This window comes from Ixodes scapularis, unplaced genomic scaffold, assembly GCF_016920785.2.
Source record: "Ixodes scapularis isolate PalLabHiFi unplaced genomic scaffold, ASM1692078v2 PGA_scaffold13__105_contigs__length_92229423, whole genome shotgun sequence".
Taxonomy (NCBI): domain Eukaryota; kingdom Metazoa; phylum Arthropoda; class Arachnida; order Ixodida; family Ixodidae; genus Ixodes; species Ixodes scapularis.
The window spans coordinates 18,540,896-18,559,843 of NW_024609839.1; positions in this window are offsets into that span (position 1 = coordinate 18,540,896).

The following is an 18,948-nucleotide window of genomic DNA, read 5'->3' on the forward strand; positions in this document are numbered from 1 at the left end:
AATAAACAAGCTGCACGGTGAAAGTTGTTAAACGATACGAAACTAGACATGGTGCGTGCAGTCGGCGTATATCATCGAACTTTATTCGCCATCTGAAGAGGAAACATGAGATTGAGTATGCGAAGGGTGGAGAAGGGCAGGCGAACCAGCCAAAAATTGATTTGAATATGATAAGAAATATTGAGATTCGTAAAGCAAGCGTAACTTATGCGTTTTAAAACAGGTTTCGTGATATCGTCTATACGGTCCCTCGTGCTGCGCCGCACAGGTTGCATTTTGTCAGAGGATGTGTTCTTGCCGCTGTGCATGGAGTCGCTTCCAGCAGTGTACTAGCCGTGTTGCTGTATTTGAAGAGTACAGTAATATAGCTTATTCCTGTGCCACGCACGAACTGGATATTTTTATGGTCTTGTCAAACAAACACGCTGGCCGCGTATGTCCTAAAAGTTGAATGTAAAAAAAAGTTTGCCAAAAAAAGTAGTGTATTTAAGTTTTGCTGTTTGTTACGAGCCACGTGGTCGCGAGACTGATGTCTTAAACAAGCATCGACATATAAAGGGGCCTTCTCGATGTTTGCAGTACATTGTAAATAAACACTTTCTGCCAGCAGCGGTCCGCTTAGTAAAATCAGTGCTGTTTTGAGAAATATATATATATATATTTTTTTTGCAATTGTCTGCATTTGATAATGCCAGCTTTAAGCTGCTTACGCCGGCAACACAGTGTAGCTGTCAAGTGCCAATTTTTACGTTTAGGAATTGAAGGAATGGAATGGAACAATTCAGCCATCCCAAGAGTGGAAATGGGCCCACTGTCTCCATTCCTAGGAATTGAAAGGATTTGAATTATCGAAAACTTTAATTCCCCGGAATGTAATTGGAATGGAAGGGGGGTGCCCATTCCGCAACACTGATTTGTACATGCCTGCCCATGTTGAATTAACCTGAGACTGGGGTAGAGAAGAAACATCAAAATGTAGAACGTTTTGATGTTTCTTCTCTACCCCAGTCTCAGGTTAATTCAACATGGTTAATATTCACCAGCTCGCCTGCACACTTACGATTTTTTTTATGCCCTGCCCATTTTTCTTGGTTCTAGTAAGAGGTCATACAAAATATCGTGTTTTCTTTTCGGCTATTCTTCCGTTTCTGATGTTTTCTATTTTGTTGAACTTGCTCTTTTTATGATGCTGAATGTTCTGTTCGTATTGCTCCAGTTACAGTATTATGCTCATATTTAAAAAAAATAACGTAGTAATTAAATTCGTTAGCAATATTTTGTAACGAAATTACATTACAAATTACTTTAAAAAATGACGTGGCACTGGCAAAATTACATAAAAAGTAACTGATTACTTCCCAAGTCTGCTCTCTCCGTGCCCGCTTGCTTCCCCGAACCCCAAGAGTCGTGGAAACTGCAAGAAAGGAAGACGCTTAAATATGATTGCAGTGCCTCATTAAGGAGCGGTCGGGTATAGGTCACGTAGCATCGACACACACAAAAGTGAACGTTACTATAGTCCGTTGCAACCTAAGACCGAAGGGCGAGGGTAAGAGAGGCCGGGGATGAGGAAGCAGACGAAACGCTGGAAAAGAGGGGACGAAACCTCCTTCTCCCTTTAGCGTTCCGTCTGCTTCCTCCTCCCCGGCCCGTCTTACCCTCGCCCTTCGTTCTTAGGTTGCAACGGACTATACATAGCTCTGTTGTGAAGCTGCCAATTGACCTTGTGTGACGTCACCGCTTCAAACAAACCTTTACTAGGGCGTCGTTATGGACAAATGCATGGGACGGGATTTCGCTCAGAAAGAACGATCGGTAAAATATCGGACCTGGGATTTTAACGTCTCAAGATAATAGATATGAAGAGCCTAGATTTCACACTTACCACGAGAGAAGTTGGCCGAGAATCGGCTGTTTCTGAAATATTTGCGATGGCAACTTCCGGTCTTTGAGAGGTCTGAAATGCCTGCTGGAGACGACGAAGGTATGACGAACGCTCACGGAATGACTGAAGTATGCCGTCTGCAAGACTGTGAATCATTTGCTCAATTATACTGTTTCGTCTTACGTTTTTTGGCAAAGAGAACACGCAGACAATCTTTCGTGTCGGAGTCAGGCTGTAGACTGAGGTCTCGTTTATTAAATATAAAACGAAATAAAAGAAAGACGCCTCTGGTACGGGGCGCTCAAGTTAAGTGCGAAGCGTGGGAACGGACGTATTTAGCTTGTGGTCCCATGATGTAAATGAGAGCGTCGACTTGGTGTGATGATGGCTGAGATGCCAGTCCTGATGCACTGTGGAAGCGCTTGAATCTTTTCTTCCACGCCGGCCATTCGTTAGGTGTTGTAAAACTGAAGGCTTCGGGTGGCGAGATGCGAAAAGTTGCCGTTAACGATTGTTGCGTAGCACCGTTGTCGGCAGAAGTTGAGGGCTTGTCCATTGTTCCTTCGTTTCTAGTCGATCTTGCGCTTTACTAATCATTAGTAGACTCGCGGAGCGATCCCACTTCTGACACCATGTTTCGTTTTACGTTCTTTGGCGAAGAGAACACACAGACAACCTTTTGTGCTGGAGTCAGGCTGCAGACTGAGGTCTCGGTTATTAAATATAAAAAGCAATAAAAGGAAGACGGTTCTGGTACGGGGCGCTCAAGTCTCGCGCGAAGCGTGGAAGCGAATGTTTCTCTCTCAAGTTCCGCGTAAACGGTGGTTCTCGGTCGCTTTGAACTTTGGAGCTCGCTAGCGTCGGCGCGTCGATGACTTTATAACATACGAATATGATTTTGTCATTATTTGGAACGTGGCAGGCTCACCAGGTTTATAAAAAAAAAAACAATTGTATTTGCGTGCGATACGATACTGTCTGACGAAAATCATCACGATTTTAAATCGTCACGAAAATTTAAATCATCACGAAAATCATCATGACTTTATAACATACGAATATGATTTTGTCATTATTTGGAACGTGGCAAACTCACCAGGTTTATAAAAAAAAAACAATTGTATTTGCGTGCGATACGATACTGTCTGACGAAAATCATCACACACATCGAGATCTACTAGGAATACAGCCAGACAAGGCTTCTGCTTGAAACATGCTATTAAAGTAGCGTTGGGTCCTCATTTTAATTTCGTAGTTCACGTGCGTTCTAATAAAAAATGTTTTTTTTTTTTTTAGAAAAGTTTTGCTGATTCTTTAGTTTTAAGAAGCACTCCAAATAGTGAAAGAGCTGTATAATAACTTCGCGTAAGTTATATTGTCGCGTGCGCTACCAAGAAGAAACGCTTCTCCTTATATCTAAAAGATTAGTGTTTACTCTTACCCTGAGTGTAAAACATAAGGAGGCAAGAAAAACATTTCGACCATTCCAGGTCGAATGTTCGAGATGCCGAGTGCAATGTATAAGAGCCGAGCGTGAGCTTAGCCGACACACTTAGGTTCTCCCGACGACGAGGTACATTCACTCTCTCTCCAACCAGCTCTCACGCCGACGCCGCGACGTACGCTGCTGCTGTTTCGACACATTCCTTCGTTTGTTTCTGGCACAAGTTCGCCGATTAAACCTTCATTTTCAGTTTGCTTTGCACTGGTCGAGCCTTTTCCATCCGCGGCATTTCCGATGGAGGTGCGTGGTAAAGGAGAAAGCCCTCCTTCTCGGTCATGCTGGTGGCAATATACGTACGTTTCGGACAGTTTGATTGATCACACAAATGTGCACTGAATAGCTGTTCTGTCTGAAATCCTTGAAACGTAGGCTAACCTGCACTTCGACCTTGATACAGTTCACGTTTTCGTCGTACGCGATTCGGCCTTACAGTGTTTTTACCGTCTCAAATATTGCGGAGAAAGAGATAGAGGAAACTTTATCTATCTCATCATTGTCCGGTGCCCGGTTCGAGTCACGACTGCTCCCCCAACACAGCGGGGAAGTGCTGTACGAGTAGGGGCAGTAGTGGACCAGCGAGCTGGGGAGAGGGGGCGAGCCAGCCTGCCCAGCCGGGGGGTCGCGAGGGGGGCGAGAGAGTGGAGAGGAGGGAGGTGAGGGAGGATTGGGCGTGGTGACAATGCCATAGCATGTGTCCATTGGAGGGGTAGTCCTGGCAGTGGGGACATGAGGAGAATCGGGAGTGGCCCTATATGTAATGCATAAAGTGAGGGGTCAGAAGGGAAGAGGTCTGAGCTCTCCGGGATAATGGAGGCGTCCTCTCTGCTGAAGGAAACAGGAGGAAAAGGAAATTCTGCCATTGCCTGTCTGCATTCCCGTAGAAGGGCGGTTCTGTCTTTGTGTAGAATTTTGCGATGGAACCTGGGATCATACTGATCTGGCCAGGGTCCCGGAGGGTCCATGTCGTTTGAGGATCCCGGAGACGGCTCGTCGTGTATGAGCGTGTGCGCGCGTACGTGACTCTCGATATTTTGGTGGCCAGGGATCCATTGGATAGACACATGAAGGGAGGGGTGCAGGGTGAGGTGTTGGAGGATTTTAGTGTGGATCTGAGGGAGTGGATTATTCAGAAAGTCGCGGCAGGAAACTGACTGTCCGTCCGGATGAGAATGTTTTCTGTGGGATGAGAGGGAAGCGTAATAGCCTTAGATACGACCAGGAGTTCTGCCGAAGTAGGGACTGGGAACACTGGTGTGTGTAGAGGTGTGTGTGTGATGGAGACTGTAGACGGCTATGCTAGAACGCGTTGGGGAATGAAATAAGTCTGTGTAGTATACCGTTGTGCGGGACGGTATTTCTGCCGTGTTAATGTGATGTGCTCGCTGTGCGCGACTTGCTTCGTTCAGTTCAGCCGACATGTGTTTGGGGATAGGGAGGGCGGATACTCGCGGGAGAGATTGCCAGGGCGCAGCCGGGAGGGGACTTAAATTGCGAGTGGGGTAGCTGATGAGTTGTAGCGGTTGTCTGCCCTGATTTGTTGTTTTCAGGCGTTCTTGCTGTGTTTTATGATGAACCGGGATACGGTCCTCGACGGAGTTGAAAAGGCCTGTGGCTTCGATTAGGTGGTTCGGTGCACACCGGGGGACGCCGAGGGCGAGTCGGTGGCATTTCCGTAGTGCGGTGTCTAATTGCTTCATCTGTGTGGATGGCAGTTGTTGGTATGGCAGTTGCTACATGACACGAGAGTACACAAGAGCTTCGATGGTCTTGCGGAGTTTATGCTCTTTGAGACCTGATGGCGTGTAACTCTGCACAGCATGTAAAAAATCTGCTTGATCTGTCGTGTGATGGATTTGAGCCATATATGAGGTTGACCTGATTGAAGCACAGTACTGGCCGGCTTACGGGGGACGTCTTGGTCATCAATGGTGAGAGAGATTAGGGACGGTCTTGTGTCTTCCTGCTTTGTCCGGTCATTGGAGACAACTACGAATTCGGACTTGGTCGGAGAACAAGTAAGACCAATATTTGTGAGGTATTTTTGAATGATGTCGAGGCCTTGTTGGGTGGTTTGTTCGACCTCCACTGGAGAGCCATGCGAGCACCACATAGTAACCTCATCGGCGCAAATGTTGGGGTGGAGTGATCAAATAGCTCGAAGGAGGGTAGGGAGGCGAATCAAGGCGATATTAAATAGCATGGGGGGCAGTGTGGAGCCTTGTGGGACTCGTCTTCATATAGGGTGAGGAGGAGATGTATAAGCTGTATAAGCATAATATGAGAAGTATTTTTGAATGATGTTGAGGCCTTGTTGGGTGGTTTGTTCGACCTCCGCTGGAGAGCCATACGAGCACCAGATAGTAACGTCATCGGCGAAAATGTTGGGGTGGAGTGATGAAATAGCTTAAAGCTGGGTAGGGAGACGAATCAAGGCGATGTTAAATAGAATGGGGAGCAGAGTGGAGCCTTGTGGGACTCCTTTTGAGATAGGTTGAGGAGGAGATGTGTAAGCATGAACTTGGAAGTTGTACTGTGCGGCTAGAAAGGAAGGCCCGAACGTAGTTGAGCATGCGTGGGCCTACCTCTAACTGGGAGAGGTTGTGCAGGATAGCGGAGTGGGGGACCATGTCAATGGCTTTGAAGACGTCTACTGTTGCGATTACACGGAGTTGGAGCGTCGCTTGCGAAATGATACACATCCTCGTAGATGCGCATGGCAGAGTCTTGGGCGGAAACGTGGGGACGGAAACATGTCTGAGTGGGGGTGAAAGCGTCTACTGAGTCGAGGTGCCACTATACCCTGGCAAGGACCATCTTCTCAATGAGCTTGCCGGCACAGGAGGTCAGGGAAATAGGGCGGAAGTTGTCTGCGTCCGTTGGAGGTTTTCCTGGCTTCGGAATGAGAATGACTTTAGCGCTGCTCCACTCTTCTGGGAGTTGGCCGGAGCTGCAGGCTTCGATTATACGGGAAAGAAGGATATCAGGGAGTTGCGGAGGGCCGTGTAGGTGATGCCATCCGGGCCCGGGGCAGTTTGCTTCTTAATGCCGTAGAGGGCAGCGAGAAGTTCGGAGAGGCTGAGGGGTGTGGAGGTCTTAAAAGGGTGACGCCGTCCGGCAAGGAGGCCGACCGTTCAACCTACCACTCCGCAGCGTATCATGCTAAGCGCTGCGGCGGGTTCGACTGTCGGCTGCAAGCGTTAGCCGGGACTCTCAAAAGGGAGCACACGGACACGTCGAAGGCAAGGGATAATCGGGTGTTTATTTTACGTGTTAATCATATACAGATAAGAAACACGCTCGACAAGGAAGAAACAGACCTTACCTTGTCGTGCCTTTCGGAGAGCGGGCTCGGAGGTGGGCCGTCAGGGAGGGCCTGGCCACACGTCCGAACAGTTCGATGTCCCCGCGAGCAGTCCCCCCGCGAGCGGGGCGCAAGGCCCCCCTCTCTCTTTCTCCCTCTCCGCTGACGGCCTCACCCTCGGACCCAAGAAGGTCCAACCGCCAGGAGGACGTTTCGCGTGTCCCGCAAGGTGGGAGGGCACGGGGGATGGAGGCATGCGATGCGAGGGTAAGCAGCCAAGATGGCTGCTTCTCCGAGGCACGAGACCGGGGCGCTCCGGCTGACGGTTGGACGGCTCGGAGCGCTTTTCCCGCGGCCATAAAAGCCTAATCAGGGAAGTGGAGCGGGCGGCTCCCACAAGGGAGAATCAATTCCCTCTCCAGCGCCTGGTTCAGGGGCAGGCAGTGCAGTGGAAAGGGGGTGGAGTAGTGATGGGGCAAAGGTGCTCAAGGATGTTGTCTCCCAGATCTTTGGGGGATTGTTGATTGCGAAGACGTTTGATGAGGGGGCGCCGCGGCTTCGTCTGGCCAAGCAGAGTTCTGAAGATCTGCCATACGCGCGGCGTGTGAAGATTGCCGTTCATGTTGTCGCAGGTGTCAAACCAGTTTTCGGTGGTGAGAGACTGAGCACTATGTTAACTCTCTCACCACACAAAAAACAACATCAGCTTCTTGGATGATGTTTTGAATTGCTATTTTGAGTCATTTATTTGCTTTGTTTTTCTTACAGTTGTGGACTATACTCCGTCTCATCCTGCGATAGACTAAAGTCGCCGTGTCCAATCACGAACTTGTTAGAAACCACGTTGTATATTTTCTCCGTCGTACGTATCAGTGCGCCAAGACGCTTCATGCGGAGACGAGGTTTTCGTCTGCATCGCGTCTCGTGGCCGCTCCGTCTGCTTGCCACTACTGAAGACTACTGAAGGGATTAAATACCGTCTGGAAGCGATGTGGCAAAGAGAACCCGGAATCAGAACTAGTGGCCATTAAAACATGAAGATGAGTAGAATCGAGTGCTCGACACGGGAGCCTATGAACGGACTTCGTGCGGAAGGGAGGTACGGGTCCGGATACGCGTTACTTACACAAAGATGGGACTGGATTTTTATGGCTAAGGCGAAACGCCTTTATGTCAGTGCTGCCTGTGCTTTTCAATTTCTCCAAACAGTTGACTTATCTACGAAATATGGCCATGAATATTTATAAAACTAAATACCAATTACCTTTACTTCACCGATATAAAATAGCGTCCTATCACACCAGAGAACCATATGCGTAAGATTAGTGCTCTTTGTGCTGTGCCTATAAAAATTTCTCTCGCAAACTCTTGCACAATGCGGATGCGCGCTTTTCTGAGGTAGTGCTCCGCCCGCCAGCCTTCGGGCCCTAGTCCATCGTAGGGTGGGACGGAGTATAGCTGGTGCCGCTTGTCTCACAGGTGAACGAGATGTGTGTATATTCACGGGTGGTCCTGGGAACGAGCCAAGTGCTTAGTATGATGATGTATGGCGTCTTGAATGCTAGTGACCCAGTCTTAAAGGGAATTTGAAACGGTGCAGAGTCTAGTTGGGCCCTAACGTTGTCCCATTTGGTCAGGGAAGTGCGGGGGGTAAGACCGTGAGTAGTGTGTCGATGAAGGAGGAAGAGGGAAATCTGTATGATGAAGTGATCACTACCAAGGTTGTCGTGTAGGTTGTCCCAGCTAGCCGACGACGGACCGTAGTGCCAGGCAAGTGTCCTGCTGCACACTCTTGCCTTGGCGTGTAGGGTCAGTGGTGTCCGTAATGAGGCTAAGACTTTGTGCTTGCATGGCGTGTTCCAGCTTGCGGCATTGTGTCGTTGTATGCCGATAACCACATGAGGAATGACCACTTGACCCACGTAGGTGCAGGGGTAGAGATGTGAGGGAGCTAGTAGACGTTGCAAATGACAGCGTAATGGCCATCAGATGTGCGACAGTGCACAGTGACGTGCTCCTGCTTAGTGGTGTTTACAGATGACGTGTCTAGCTGTATAATGTCAAGGTGCTTTGCACCCTACTGAAAAAACCCGTATAAAAATTCATACTGGTTGACCCGTATATCTCAAACGGTGACATGGGTACGGGTCTCCCGTATGATACTGGGAACCCGTACCGGTACAGGTTGACCCATTCAGATACAGGAGCCCGTTCAGATACGGGGCCCGTACCTGTACGGGTTGACCCGTTTAGGTAAGGGAAACCGTGCCTGTACGGGTCGACCCGTTTACATATAGGAACCCGTACCTTACAGGTTGACCCATTTAGATATAGGAGCCAATATTTATGCATGTTCATCTGTTCAGAGAGAGAAACCTATATCTTTAAAGGTTTATCCGTTCTGACGCAGTAATAGGAATCAAGATGGTGTCCAACGTTTGCAAACGGATGGATGGATCTTTGCAGGTTTAACAATTCGCATGCATTTGTCATGCAAAGAATGAGCATGAGCCAGGTCATTTCAGGTTATACGTGTATTTAGTGAAGGCAAATTGGCATCTGCAGAACACCAACAAGAAGCTTAACCTCTAAGCAAGCTTAGAAGTCAAACTTCTAGTTAATATCCTGCAGTAGGATATTAACAAATTTGCATACTGCAGTAGATTCACCCGAGCTGTCTGTCCTCTTCCCTAGAGAGGCCTCTCGAGGATGCCTCCATAGGTACTCGTTGAAGGCATCTGCAGGGGAAAAGAATACAACAATAAGTCATGTATATCTACAGTTTCCTGAAAAATTTAATATTTTAATTCCTGCAATTATAAGTAAGCAATTTCTGCTACAATTTATGCTTTGTTAATATCTTGTGATACTATATAGACCCCAAGAGTAACTTCTTACGATTACGCAGTCTGCTTAAAACAGCAGGCATGCATGATTCGGCCCGAAAGTTTTGGACCAGTTCAGACCGCGTTCAGAGGAGTGCAGAAGCAGTGCGCAAGTCGGGCTGCGGCTGCGTGAACTTAAGCTGCAGCGTTACAAACGACCCTGTAATTGGTTTCCGAAAGACCGAAGAGTTGCCATCTGTTACTGCATGAACGCTGAACTGACTTCGGCCAGCGCAAGATTCTGTGGAACTGAGGCTGAGCTCGTGCAGCACTGGAATAAATCGAACAGGCCAGTTCAGCGTCCATGCAACTTCCGGTTGAATCTAATGAGTCAGTTCTTACACTATTTGAACTAGATTGGCCAGTTCAAGCAAATCGAAAAGACCTAGTGTGACTTTCCACAACTATGCACTTAAAGTTTGCTTGCAACAGTGTGTTCCTTGCATTTCAGTGTTTATGAAAATTATAGACCTTGGAGCAGGGGACAAAAAGGAACGGAAATACACGAAGCTCCAGAGCTTCGTGTCTGTCTGTCCCTTTTTTTCCCCACGTTCCCGGGTAACCACGTCTATCCTTAACCAGCTCGCCTGCCTGTTAACTTAAGTAAAAGTATGTTCTATAAATCTAAATATGTATTTTCAATTATGAACATGGGCCTCTGATTGCCTACAACCTTTAAGTTATTTCATGCCCAACAATGTCACCATGGGAACAAGTAAAAGGAACACTGAACACACAATTCTCGACCGGCAGTTTTAGTGCAAAAGAAAGATTTTGACCTGCAATTGTTGTTCTGTGGATGTATATAAATTGACAACACAGATTTGATATCAAGAACCATTTAACTAATTTAATATCCGTGTTACGACCCTTCAATGGTCTATTCATACGAGATAGTTCCCTGGTAAGAAAACTGAGCACTAGATAGGAGGAACACCCACGGTGAGAAGGCGGTTCAGAAAAAATGGGCAGTACTCGAAGGACAGAGCCAAACATAGTTCGGTTGTAGCAGTTCTAGTGAACAAACAGACTCACTTTCACAACTTTGCTAGTGCCAGTTTTTCGTTCAAAAGAAAAAATAAGTGCCTCAGCAGAAGGTCCTGCAAGCAGGCCACTGATATCATGGACCTCCCCCAAAACTTGCAGGGATTAGCAGATATTTGCAATGCGGAGCATGTTACTGTAAAACCTCCTCAGTGTGAATACATCAGAAAGCACCAAGGGACCTAGATGACCGTGACAAGGTCGCTTTAGTTTTCTTCATATATTAAAAACAAAGAGGGAGATAGGGCTTCTTCATTTCGGTTTTGCGCTCAGAGCTTCACGTTCCTAAAGCTCGAACTAGTCGAACCGTGACCTTTCAACAGCCTATAACACTGAAAGTTCTGAAAGCCTTGGGATATTTTATCACATTAATCTTGTCGTAGCAGGTTGCAACTTCAGAAGCCATAAGGTTTGAGTGACTCACCAAGTATGAGACATCTGTGAGAAGTGGGCACTTACTGCTGCCAACTTGACTGGAGTCAGGGCACTCTCGGCGACAGCGCCCTTGAAGCGCCGGCATAGCACCCCAGTCACACTCCGCCCATGCAGGTTCTCCCTGCCGAAGATCAACTTCGTGGCCTCTTTAACGAACATGGAGTCTCCCCGGGCTCCCCTCACGTAGAACAGTTTGTCCTTTTCCACCAAGACACCATGGCAAAGGTGAACCTAGAAATAGATAGAAATGCTCTACAGGAAATGCAGCCAGCCATTGGTCCCGATCTCATTGATCTTTCAAAAACTTGCGCAGACGTCTGCCGCACAATGCCACTTTTTTCGGACGCAGGACATGCAAGGCAGCTCTTCACGCAACATCTTGGGGGTATTCTTTTCAAAGCCAATCACAGAAATTCACCACGGGCACTCACTACTCGTCTCCAACTTCTCAATGTAAAGAACACCTCATCTTGAAGTACAGAACAGAGAGTGGAACAAACGTAACTGCAAAAGAATCGCATAGCAAACAGTTCCAGCCACGCATGTCGTCTGCTATGCACACAAAAAAAAACACGGAGGGGAAAACAAAAAAGCTCACGGTCGGGTGTAGCCACGTGACTTCCGCCCACTCACTCTCTCCTTTCCACTTCTCCGACCTCCGTGCGCGGGTTTCAGTTTCGGTTCTGAGCAGTTGCGTTTTTTGGCTTTAATAAAAATATATGTGACTGTTGCAAAATATTAATTTGGTAGTCTTTCGACACCATTAAAAATCGGCTGGCAAAAAATGAAAACTTTTATTGGGGGTGTAAGTGTCCGTTTAAGTGAGTTCAGAGTAAAGAGAGAAAGCGAAAGAAAGGTACCAATTATAACACAATTTTAATTGGGCTACTTGGTACATGATTTATGAAAAAGCTCGAAATAAGACAAGGACACTAGATAGAAAACGTTTCAGAAAAGTGTCAATTAATTGGGAAGAAATATCTTATCAATGCTCGGCCCTACTCTTTACATTCATCAGCATTTTGAAGCAGCCCGATGGTTCAATTTAAGGAAGCATATAAATAACCTCATTCAAGGAGCTGTGGAAACAATAAACTTTAGTCACTTGCCCAATATATGGAATGAATATTCCATGAAATTCTGAACTTACCTCGTCATCAGCCTCTGCAAGCACTGGCACACACTCGGGAAATGCCTCCGGCGGGCCTGCTACAAGATCCGCTGCTGGAACAGCAGCATCAGCGGCCGGTACAGGTCGAGCGTGATCCACACCAGCTCGCACTACGTGAACTGAAGCAGGACCGCCAGCTGCAGGAACCACTGCTGGGCAAGCTGGAGGAGCTGACCCAACACCGCCAGACGGGACATTGTCCACTGCAACATAATAAAACACTCTTTAGAAACAAGACACAGTTCAGAAGTCAACCGATTTTTCGGACGCCAAAAATTCAGACAACCTTGATTATTCGGACTTCAGCACTTTCCTGGTTCGTTGATGGCATGAGGGCTTCATAGTACTTCATGCCACAGAAGACTACCGGCAGTGTGCTTATTTGTTTTTCCGTAACACACCGGGACTGGAAAAGTAGCGCGAGCAGGACACAAAACGAAAGGATGAGAAACAAAACCAAAGAAGAAAAAGAGGAAGAAAAGAAATGCGCTCAAGTTCGCCGGCAGTGGGCGGCAGAGAGGTTGTTTAGTTTACAAAAAAAAAATACCGGTGAATAGCTAATGAATATTCATGCCAGGCATTTCCAACGGTTTGCGAGATATAAGCTCAATCTTTCTGACGAAATCCAATGCTGTAGCAGATCGTCTGCTCACCTTTTAACCAGTTGCACAGTTGCGTTGCTAGGCACAATCTGCCGCCCGATTAAAGTTCAGCCTTGTTGGTGCTGTAGTCATGCCTACGACCAGCTTCCTCACTCCCTCCTTCTCAACAAAAAGAACTCCTTTCTCCCCAATGACGAAAGGATGTGTGCTGGCCGGGCTCATCGGAAAGTGCATATTTAAAATGTTTTCACTGACGGAACAAACTTTCACTTCAAGCCTCATCTATGCGCACAGACCATGGTGTCTTGGTATGACATAATTTTTTGACATACTGCATAACCAGAAAAATATTTCTTCAATCAAAGCAAAAGTGCTGCCGAGCAAAACGGGCTCATCGCCATCAGCAACAAGAAACAAACACTCAAATTTCCATTTGCACCCTAAGAGAAGAAAAGAGAAGTATAGACACCTCTTAAACTCACTGATACATTGAGGCACCCCTGTAGTATATGCTTACTTCTGTTTGCGACAAAAAAAAAATTAAAATTCCTTTTGATCCCTCAGATAAAGTGTGAGCACATAATGTGTAGTGTGTGAGGTAAGCAACTGAAAGTGCCTCCACGGTTACCTAGTAGTGCCAGCAGCTGCTTCTTGATAGCGTCCTCTCTATCTGGGGCTCCTGCTCCAGGTTCAGCACCCTCTGCTTTGCCGACCTCAGCTTTTCAACCAGTCGGGCATGCTCCCCAAGCGACACAGCGGACGTCCTGTCCTCTGTCTTTTTTTTCTTGTATTTGCCACCCACTGCAGGGGATGGCGACATCAAAATCTGGAAAAGAAAAAGGTCCAGGTGTTGTAATATTTATTTAATATAAACTCCAACACATAATTGAGACACACATAGTTCACATTAAATTGCTCCCCCCCCCCTTTATTTTTTGAGTGCAGGTTTCAGCCCTATACCTGTGATTGCCCCCTCCCTGAAGAAATGCTTCCAGACGCCCCTGACAAGATATCCGGTATTCAGTGTCAGTACAGGAAATAATTGGTATATCGTCCTTTACATACTTTAGTGTGTAAAGGACGATACCTGTTGTCAGAAAACACTGTGTAGGTAAACGAAATAGTATGATAAAATATTGTGTTAAAAGGTACTTCTAAGTTAGTTAGAAAGCAAAATAGGATAATACTACTTTGCACCCAGTGTACTTTCTATGAGGAACGTAAACTCTCAGTTGCTTTGTACTTGCAATTCAGTGCTTTTAAATACGATAGCATCTATAAGCAAAGCATATGCACTTTAGACGTCTGTTGGTCCGAGGATTTGTAACTGCTTTTGAAAACAGCATGTGCCGGCACATTATAATTCAGAAAAGAAAAACATGCCGCCGGCACTGCGCCTCAAACCCACAACTGTTGGAGTCTAAGCCGGGCATCGTATCCGCTTCACTACGAGCATACATGGGTAAGCATTTGCGAAAGAGCTACTGGTTGCAGGCAAGAGCTGCGTTGATGCATGTGCCAGTGACTCAACGCCGTTGTTGCCATAGCAATGTGCGCCGCATCTGGTCGCAGTCGCACATAGCCACATCTGAGGAGAGCTCTGTGAACCAGACCTGAGTATCATCTTTCGTTGTCGGTATGCGAAAGCAGGTCTCACCAGAAGAACATTACGCAAGCGTGCTGAGGCACAGTGAAAGCAAAGTGCCTAGGGTACTTCAGAACAACATAAAACATGTTTGTTGAAAGCTGGAGAGGCAAGTAGCAACAAGAGGACCATTGAAGCGGATGAAAAGATTAAAGAGAGGAAACTTCGGCTGCAACGCAAGCAGGACGCCAAACAAATGAGGACGTCTTGCGATAGTGGAGAAGAGATTAACTTCGTGAGATTTTGACTTGACTTAAAGCAGGTGAGCACATCTCGTAAGACTGAAGAGTGTCGAATTCAGATTTAATGCGGTCGAGAAACGAGCAGGAGAGTGTCTCTTGAAATTGAAGAGGGACAACTGCAGCTACAGCACAGTCGAGACCAGGAGTGGCCAAGCTGCGGCACTTTGTGTGTTAAAGTGCGGCTTGTGGTCCACTTTCATAGAGCGTTCTACCCACCGGATCTGTGTACCAGAATAGCAAGCAATTTAAAATTGTCTGTACAAATAGTCCTGACCAGCCATAATGAATGGACACAATTACTCATAAAGCGAACAAAATGCAAGATATTCTTTAGCCTAACCGTTCAATTTTACCCACAATTACTGCCCACTGGTAACGGAAGTGAAGTATGCTGCTGATTTGAAAAAGGGAAACAAAAGACGAACCCCCTCCTTCCGAACAGAGTCGAAGATGAGGTAAGAAAAACAGCCTAAAGGCACACATAAACCTCGAACCTTGAGTTCAATACCATAGGGATGGCCACGGGCTTCTTTTTCAAAGCAGCAACCAGCTCAGCTCGTGCCTCTGTAAAACAAAACATGCACACTGAATTACATCTCAAAGTCGTCGTGTTCGTCTCCCTTTCCCTTCTTGTATCGGGGTTTATAGATATGACCGTTCACCAGCCAGCCCGCGCTATAACCCGTTTCAAAACTTATTTTTTTCCATATTTTACACATTAAATGCACCACCTAGTAGAACTTATGTGGTAAATTTGTCGAGCTTACAAAGCCGATTTGTTGCGATTTATTTTGAGTGTCGTGGCTACCGTCTGGAGCGCCCTGTAGTTAAACAACGTAAAACCCTTTGCTCTTGCCGCCCAGTTCTTCACAAATCGGGCGCATGGACATATTCGTGCCCACCACATTTCGCGAATTTTAGACGCCGGAACGGGGCACGCCGGAACGGGGGCCCACAAAATTTCCGCTTTCCACGTGTCCTTAAATTTCGCTAATTTTTGGACGCGTGGAATTTGCAAAAAATCGGAGGCTGGCGAACATTAGGGAGTGTTCGTAGACCGCGTTTCCCCCTCCGCAACGAAGATGCGCCTGCCCGCCGATAGTCTTGACTGTAGAGTTCCGGGTATATAGCGAGTTGCGGAGGGCGTTGCGGGACAGCGGAAACGATCTACGAAAACTCCCTATTAACGGTTTGCAGTATACGTTGTGCTTCGAGCCCCTGATGCGTAGACAACAACTTTCCATTACCCGGCGCACGCTCCAACAGCCTCCCAGTAGACGCTTTTCGGCGCGTCGGGGTCGAAGTCGCCAACGCTCGCCGGTTTGAACTTCTTGATACGGTTCACCACGCTGACTATTGCCTTCGCGCCATCAATATAAATTACGTACGCTTAGTACATATCGACACCGATACACACCGATCGAGACAGCCCTAACGCCAATGCGGCTTTGGTTCACAGCACTGGCTGGCACTAGAGCCACTCGATATGGCAGCGTAGCTGCCAGAGTAGCGCCACGCTTTTCCCTGTGCCGCCTCTCACCGCGAGTGGTCAAACGCGGTACCATCGCAACGAGCTGAGCTGGCTCGGTTTCCGTGGCAACCGAGTGACGACTCGTCACGTGATCTCTCAAGAGCCGTGATGTCATCTGTAAATGGCAGCGCCCAGAGCTGGTGGATGCGAGTTTGTTCGGTGCGCGGAGTCGTGATGTGCCGCAGCTTGCCGACGATTTAGGGCTTCTTCGTGCTTTCTGACGTAGGCATAACGTGAACATCTGAAAGAATGATACTTTATACCCTTTCTGTGCAAGATCGCTCTGGATATTAGCACCCGTGCGAAAGCATCATTAATATCGCGTTAGCGGTGCTGGGGTTTCCGGATGTGTTTGAGGATCGATAAGACATTTAGCATGCAATTTTCACATTCTCTTAGCTTTATTTGAACGTTGGAGTGTCTGAGAATCGATGCGAAATCTATGCGTCGCATGTTGGGCCTTGGGGAATTTATTTTTGCCCCAGGTAACCGCATGATCACAAACTTTTAGCGAGGAAGCTCCTGCGATGTTTACGCTTTGTACTAATCAACCAGGGAACCTGGGTTCAATCCCCACCCCGGCCCGTTTCGATTTGGATGAGCATCGTACCGGCCTGCGGTTGTGTATCACTACTGCGTGATGCACGTTAAAGACCGATAGAGCTAGCGGTTATACTGCATTGGCTCAATTGCTCATCTACAGCGAGTGACTCGTCGCAACTTTAAAATGGCTGACCAAGTACATGCTGTATAAATATTGACACAACTTCCAAGTATACTAATCAACGATTTTACGATATGCGCAACGCAAGTTCGTCTGCTTCTTTTAGTAGGGGTTGTGGTGACGTCAGAATGCCGAGCTCTGATTGCTTCTGAATAAAAAATAGTGGGTAGACCTCAAGGCAACTTGCTTTTAGATCCTCCCACTCTCCTTCAATCGGAGCAACTCAGATCTCGGCGTTCTGACGTCACCACAACCCCTGCAAAAAAAAAAAAAGCAGACGAACTTGCGCTCCACATAGCTTTTAGGATAAAATTTTTGACTTTTCCTAGCTTCCTTTGAAAGTCTGAATTTCTGAGAAACATAACGAAATGTATATGGCGCGTGTAGGGCCTAGGGGAAATTGTTTCAGCCCTGGGTCACCGAATAATCACATAGTTTTTTTAGCGAGGAAGCTCCTGCGATCTTCAACCTTGTTTACTAATCGCCAATTCTCCGAATTGGCAGTTCTGAAGATTTCGATATAACTTGCTTTCGTTGCAATAGCTTGCATTTTATCGCAGTGTTTTTGGTTTGTTTTTCAAGTGAAAAGCTGGCGTTTGCTCAAGTGACGTATATAAAATGACCTGCTATATGACAATGCATCAACACATACTACTAAACTTAGATGCTCAGAGGTGTGTTCGTCTTTGTAATTAACAAGTTACAGACGTATTTATTTCTTACGAGTGTAATATTTATTTTCTGTAGCTGGGCCCATTTTGTGCACCTTAATGGCAGTGTCCTATGACGTTATCATCATGTGTGTATGGTTCTAAATATCCTCTTTACAATGCCTACAAAGGCCAAAATGACGTCAGCCGACGCCAACTCACGCATTGGACACGAAAACTGCGTCGCTCGGATGCATGCGCTCGTCAGCAATCAATTCGTCCATGGATATTTGAATTCGCGTTTCTGGCGAATGAGTGCCCTGACGGAACTTATCATTACTTGCGAATGCCAAGTTCTACGGTGTGCTGAAAAAGCACGGTGAAAGCTTGAGGTTATCGCACCGGTGCAGTAGCATGTCAAGACTGCTTGATTTCACAGATCTCTTCTGAGTTGAGGATTACAGGTAACGAAGAAGAAGTTTAAAATTATTTCGTGGCCCCTTTAACACGGATATGTGTGCTACACCAGATAAAATATTGACTTTTTGAATGCCGGTAAACTTCCGAACGACCATTTCGCCTGTCGGCAAGAACACCTCATATCCGGCGTCCGTCTCTTTTGATGGCGTCAACAATTCCCTAGAGACCACCATGCCGTCCTTTTGGTTGAGCGGTTGAACCCCGTCGACGTCGCTCCTCACCAGTCGGTGAGAAAATCTCGGGATGATCGGGTTTTGAAGAAGTATGATGCTAAACATATATACAGGGTGTCACAAAAGAAAATTTACACGGTCTTTTTTACCGCAAAAATAAACTAGGCATCGCCGAAAGCTCATTCTCCGCCCAAAGGTAGAGCTAGAGGTCACAACCAGATGCCAAAGTTTCAGCCCGATCCGATAACTTAATCAAAAGTTATTAGTGATTTTCTGAAATTTTCAATGGGAAAATGGCGGCCGACGAAGTTTTCAAACACATGGGGCTCTATGGCACCAGAAACCGAAAACGGGCAAAAATGGGCTCCATTTTCCCATTGAAATTTTCAGAAAATCACTTATAACTTTTGATTAACTTATCGGATCGGGCTGAAACTTTGGCATCTGGTTGTGACCTCTAGCTCTACCTTTGGGCGGAGAATGAGCGTTTGGCGATGTCTAGCTTATTTTTGCGGTAAGAAAGACCGTGTAAATTTTCTTTTGTGACACCCTGTACTTGCTCACTATAGGGCAGTCGAGCAGCAGTCATGTTCCGACCCAATCGTCCTGTCGCGGCCGGCGTAATCGGATTTTGTTCCATCGGAGCAAAGTCCGAAGTACTAGGACGCAACGTTCG